This window comes from Terrapene carolina, unplaced genomic scaffold, assembly GCF_002925995.2.
Source record: "Terrapene carolina triunguis isolate 2854851 unplaced genomic scaffold, T_m_triunguis-2.0 Scaffold662, whole genome shotgun sequence".
Lineage (NCBI taxonomy): Eukaryota > Metazoa > Chordata > Testudines > Emydidae > Terrapene > Terrapene triunguis.
In genome coordinates this window covers 1,913,667-1,920,104 of record NW_020665013.1, presented here as the reverse complement: position 1 = coordinate 1,920,104, position 6,438 = coordinate 1,913,667, and positions in this window count along the sequence as shown.

The following is a 6,438-nucleotide window of genomic DNA, read 5'->3' as shown; positions in this document are numbered from 1 at the left end:
TTACAGGTAAGTAACCTCCTCCTCTTCTTCGAGTGGTGGTCCCTATCATATTCCTGTGGGTGACTGACAAGCAGCACCTACGTTGGAGGAGGATGAGGACGGCAGGGTCGGCGTAAAATTGCTGTACCAAAGGAGTCACCCACCGCCAAGTCTGGCACTAAGGGGTAGTGTGGTGTGAACTTGTGAACAGAAGTTCACGTGGCTGCTCTACATCTGTCTATGAGAGGCACTTCCTGAAGGGATGCTGTGGTTGTTGCTTGAGCTCTAGTGGAGTGAGGCTGTGGGGGACATAGATTCAACATCTGGTAGCAGAGTTTAATACAACTGGAAATCTATTTGGAGAGTCTCTGGGTGGAAATGGCCTGTCCCCTGATTCTCTCTGCCACCGCAATAAACAGTCTAGGGGACTTCCTGATTATTTTTGTTCTCTGTAGGTAAAAGGCCAAAGCTCTTCGGACGTTGAGGGAATGGAGTCTATGTTCTTCTGCAGATACATGTGGTTTCAGAAAGAAAACGGATAAGTGAATGGATTGGTTACTATGAAACTGGGAGACCACCTTTGGTAGAAATTTCCATGTAGATGTAAGGAGAGTTTATTCTTGTGAAATATGGTGAATTGTGGATCCACCATCATTGCTCCAAGTTCACCGACTCTTCTCACTAAAGTGATAGCAACAAGGAAGGCAACTTTCATGGAAAGAAGGGACATGGAGCAAGATGCCAGTGGTCCAAAGGGTGTGTGTGTTAATACTGATAGCATTAGATTCAGGCCCCATTGAGGTGTGATCGTTTCAAGAGGTGGGACAGTTCTTAGAATCATAGAACCATAGAATTGGAGGACTGGAAGGCACCTCAAGAGGACATCTAGTCCAGTCCCCTGCACTTATGGCTGGGTTAAGTATTATCTAGACCATCCCTGACAGGTGTTTGTCTAATCTGCTCTTAAAATCTCCCATGACGGAGATTCCACAACCTTCCTAGGCAATTTATTCCAGTGCTTAACCTCTCTGACAGTTAGGAAGTTTTTCCTAATGTCCAACCTAAACCTCCCTTGCTGCAATTTAAGCCCATTGCTTCTTGTCCTGTCCTCAGAGATTAAGAAGAACAATTTTTCTCCCTCCTCCTTGGAACAAACTTTTATGTACTTGAAAACTGTTATGTCCCCTTTCAGTCTTCTCTTTTCCAGACTAAACAAACCCAATTTTTTCAATCTTCCCTCGTAGGTCCTGTTTTCTAGACCTTTAATCATTTTTGTTTCTCTTCTCTGGACTTTCTCCAATTTGTCCACATCTTTCCTGAAATGTGGCATCCAGAACTGGACACAATACTCCAGTTGAGGCATAATCAGCGCAGAGTAGAGTGGCAGAATTACTTCTTGTGTCTTGCTTACAATACTCCTGCTAATATATCCCAGAATGATGTTTGTTTTTTTGGCAACAGCGTTACACTGCTGAATCATATTTAGCTTGTGGTCCACTATGGCCCCCAGATCCCTTTCCGCAGTACTCCTTCCTACGCAGTCATTTCCCATTTTGTATGTGTGCAACTGATTGTTCCTTCCTAAGTGGAATACTTTGCATTTGTCCTTATTTAATTTCATCCTATTGACTTTAAATATGGAGATCTACCTATCTCATAGAGCTGGAAGGGATCCTGAAAGGTCATCGAGTCCAGCCCCCTGCCTTTACTAGCAGGACCAAGTACTGATTTTGCCCCAGATCCCTAAGTGGCCCTCTCAAGGATTGAACTCACAACCCTGGGTTTAACAGGCCAGTGCTCAAACCACTAAGCTATCCCTCCCCCACTGAGCTTCAGACCATTTCTCCAGTTTTTTCAGATCATTTTGAATTATAATCTGATCCTCCAAAGCACTTGCAACCCCTCCCAGCTTGGTATCATCCGCAAACTTTATAAGTGTACTCTCTGTGGCATTATCTAAATCACTAATGAAGATATTGAATAGAACCGGACCTGGAACTGATCCCTGCGGGACCCCACTGTTATGCCCTTCCAGCATGACTGTGACCCACTGATAACTACTCTCTGGGAACGGTTTAACAACCATTTTTGCATTCACCATATCATAGCTCCCTCTAGGTTGCATTTCCCTAATTGTTTGTGAATGAGAATGTCATGCCTGACAGTATCAAAAGCTTTCCTAAAGTCAAGATATACCACATCTACCACTTCCCTCCCATCCACAAGGCTTGTTACCCTGCCAAAGAAAGCTATTAGATTGGTTTGACATGATTTGTTCTTGACAAATCCATGCTGACTGTTACTTATTCACCTTATTATCTTCTAGATGTTTGCAAATTGATTGCTTAATTATTTGCTCCATTATCTTTCCGGGTACAGAAGTTAAGATGACTGGTCTGTAATTCCCTGGGTTGTTCTTATTTTCCTTTTTATAGATTGGCACTATATTTGCCTTTTTCCAGTCTTCTGGAATCTCTCCCATCTTCCATGACTTTTCAAAGATAATCGCTAATGGCTCAGATATCTCCTCGAGTATTCTAGGATGTATTTCATCAGGCCCTGGTGACTTGACAACATCTAACTTGTCAAAGTAATTTTTAACTTGTTCTTTTCTTATTTTAGCCTCTGATCCTACCTCATTTTCACTGGCATTCACTGTGTTAGATGTCCAATCACCACCAACCTTCTCGGTGAAAACCGAAACAAAGAAGGCATTAAGCACCTCTGCCATTTCCACATTTTCTGTTATTATTCCCCTCCCCCGCCCAATGGAGTAATGGGCCTACCCTGTCCTTGGTCTTCCTCTTGCTTCTAATGTATTTGTAGAATGTTTTCTTGTTACCCTTTATGTCTCTAGCTAGTTTGACCTCATTTTGAGCCTTGGCCTTTCTAATTTTGTCCCTACATACTTGTGTTATTTGTTTATATTCATCCTTTGTAATTTGACCTAGTTTCTACTTTTTGTAGGACTCTTTTTTGATTTTTAGATCATTGAAGATCTCCTGGTTAAGCGAGGGTGGTCTCTTGCCATACTTCCTATCTTTCCTACGCAGGGGGATAGTTTGCTCTTGTGCCCTTAATAATGTCTCTTTGAAAAACAGCCAACTGTCTTCAATTGTTTTTCCCCTTAGACTTGCTTACCATGGGATCTTACCTACCAACTCCCTCAGTTTGCTTAAGTCTGCCTCCTTGAAATCCATTGTCTTTATTGTGCTGTTCTCCCTCCTACCATTCCTTAGAATCATGAACTCTACCATTTAATGATCACTTTCACCCAAGCTGCCTTCCACTTTTAAATTCTCAACCAGTTCCTCCCTATTTGTCAAAATCAAATCCAGAACAGCCTCCCCCTAGTAGCTTTCTCCACCTTCTGAAATAAAAAATTGTCTCTAATACATTCCAAAAACTTGTTGGATAATCTGTGCCCTGCTGCTGTGTTATTTTCTCAACAGATGTCTGAGTTGTTGAAGTCCTCCATCACCATCAAATCCTGTGCTTTGGATGATTTTGTTAGTTGTTTAAAAAAAGCCTCATCCACCTCTTCTCCCTGGTTAGGTGGTCTGTAGTAGACTCCTATCATGACATCACCCTTGTTTTTTACCCCTTTTATCCTTACCCAGAGACTTTGAACAAGTCTGTCTCCTATTTCTATCTCAACCTCAGTCCAAGTGTATACATTTTTAATATATAAGGCAACACCTTCTCCCTTTTTTCCCTGCCTGTCCTTCCTGAGCAAGCTGTATCCTTCTATACCAATATTCCAGTCACACGTATTATCCCACCAAGTCTCTGTGATGCCAACTATGTCATAGTTGTGTTTATTTACTAGCATTTCAAGTTCTTCCTGCTTATTCCCCATTAGAGTACAGACATCTAAGATACTGATCTGATTCCTCCGCACAGTTCTGTCTTGTCTCTCCATTATCCTTGCTATAACAACCCATTCTCCCCCCAAATTCCAACCCTTCTCACAGGTCTCCATGTTTTTGACTTACCTGTGGGCTTTGGTCACCTGCCCCCTTTGAATCTAGTTTAAAGCTTTCCTCACTAGGTTAGCCACTCTGTATCCAAATATGTTCTTCCATTTCCTCAGTAGGTGGACCCCATCTCTGTTTAGCAGTCCTTCTTCCTGGAACAGCATCCCGTGGTCAAAGAAGCTGAAGCCCTCCTGGCAACACTTAGAAGGCCTTTCCAAAATCTAGCCGTTAGCAGGTGTGTAAAAACTCGCAAAGTGCTGAGGATGAGACCCGATGTCTCTAAGGATAGAATGTAGTCCAGGATTAGGGGAATCTTTGCAGTTTCTGGTAACGTTTCTTCTTAGTCCGGTAACATTGTATAGTGGAATCTTTCCTACTGTTTGAGAGAATGACTTGTACTGCCAAGGAACATGTCCGTTCTATGGCTGATGCCCATCCAAATACCATGCCCTGGGGTGTAGAAGTTGCGGATTGGGATGCTTGATCCTCCCATTGTGCTGGGTGAGAAGGTTGGGGAAATTCAGGATGGTGATCAGTGGACGGGATGACATGCGCAGGAAATTGGGGAACCAGAATTGTCTGTGCCAGAAGAGGGCAATCAGAATGACTGTCGCTTTGTTTTGTCGGATCTTGTGTGGCACCCACGGTAGGAGCAGTAGTGAAGGGAAGGAGTAGTTGTTGAATTGGCCAGACCAGGAGAGAAGGAGAGCATTGCCCTGGGAGCTGTAACCGAGGGATCCCCTGGAGCAATATCTGGCACACTTAAATAAATAAATTAATGGAGATATCCCATCTCCTAGAACTGGAAGGGACCTTGAAAGGTCATTGAGTCCAGCCCCCTGCCTTCACTAGCAGGACCAAGTACTGATTTTGCCCCAGATCCCTAAGTGGCCCCCTCAAGAATTGAACTCATAACCCTGGGTTTAGCAGGCCAATGCTCAAACCACTGAGCTATCCCTCCCCCTCAGACTTGTTTGTCTGAGAGGCGAATAGATCTCTGGTTGGGGTCCCCCATTGTGCAAAGATGTTGAGTAGCACTTTATTGTGAATTTCCCACTCGTGGTTGATTGCAAAGTGTCTGCTGAGTGAGTCTGTGAGTAGATTCTGTGTCCCCAGAAGATAGGCTACGGATAGAGTGATCTGATTGCCGATGCACCAGTTCTAGAGACTTACTGCTTCTGCACATAGAGCGGTGGTGGATTTCACGCCTCCTTGTTTGTTGATGTAGAAAACAGTGGTAGTGTTGTCTGACATGATCAGGAAATGAGAGTGAATGAGTGGAAGGAAAAATTCACATGCCCTCATTACTGCTCAAAGTTCCAGATGTGCCCAAGTTCCAGATGTGCTTCCTGGATTCTCGAGATATCCTGTGGACATGTGGAAAGGGGACTCTCCTGCATTCATGATGTGCATTCATGATGTCTGTCCACCATAGGAGGGAGGATAGTACCTTGGCTGGGACTGTCAGCATGAGGTTCATAGCATGGTGGTTCAGTGATTATACAAACTGCAGCCATGTCTGAAGGCAACAAAGGTGAAATCTCACAAAGGAGATCATGTAAGTGCATGGTGCCATGTGGCCAAGTAGAGTCTGACAAGTCTTGGCCAGTATGCAAGGATTGTTTGTGATGTGAGCTATGACATCACACATCTCCTGAAATCTGTCTGTGGGCAAGTATGCCTGTAGAGCTTAGGGTAGCCCTGATGAAGTCCAAAGATTGCATGGGGTTGAGGATCAACTTTTTGACATTGACACTGACTCCCAGAGAAGAAAGGAGGCAGAGTATCATAGAGGTTGATGTGTGGGCTTCTGGTGGGCCTGGTGACTAGGAGCCAGTGGTCAAGGTATGCAAAAACAGGGAGACCATAGCATCTGATATGAGCTGCTACTATGGAAAATAATTTGATGAAGACTCTGGAAGCGGTAGCTATCCCAAAGGGTAGTACTCTGTATTGGAAATGGTCAGAGTCCATCATAAATTGGGGAAAAATGTCTGTGGGCACAGTGAATATTGACATGGAAGTAAGCATCCTTCATATCGAGAGCCATGAACCACATGCCTTATTCTAAGGATGGAATTATCACTGCCAGCGTGACCACGCACAACTTTAGTTTGCAGATGAAGTGACTGAAGTGACAAAGGTCAAGAATTGGTCTCCACCCCACCTTTCTTCTTGGGTATTCTGGAGGAATGCATTCTATTGCTTCCCATTGTAATAAGGAATTCACCTCTTGGGTGAGAATACTGTTGTCAGAGTGGTCCCCAAAGGGACACAGCGAGGGGGGTCTTGGAGGAGATAGCATTACAAACTTGATCGTATAGCCACGGAGGATGACATTCAGCACCCATTTGTCCATTGTTATCACACTCCAAGTATAGGAAAAGAGTGCTAAGCAACCTCTAGATGGAGTCGAAGGGTTGTGAGGTGTTAGGCTCAGTGATTGGCAGCTCTCAAGCTCACATCAAAAATACCTCTTTGC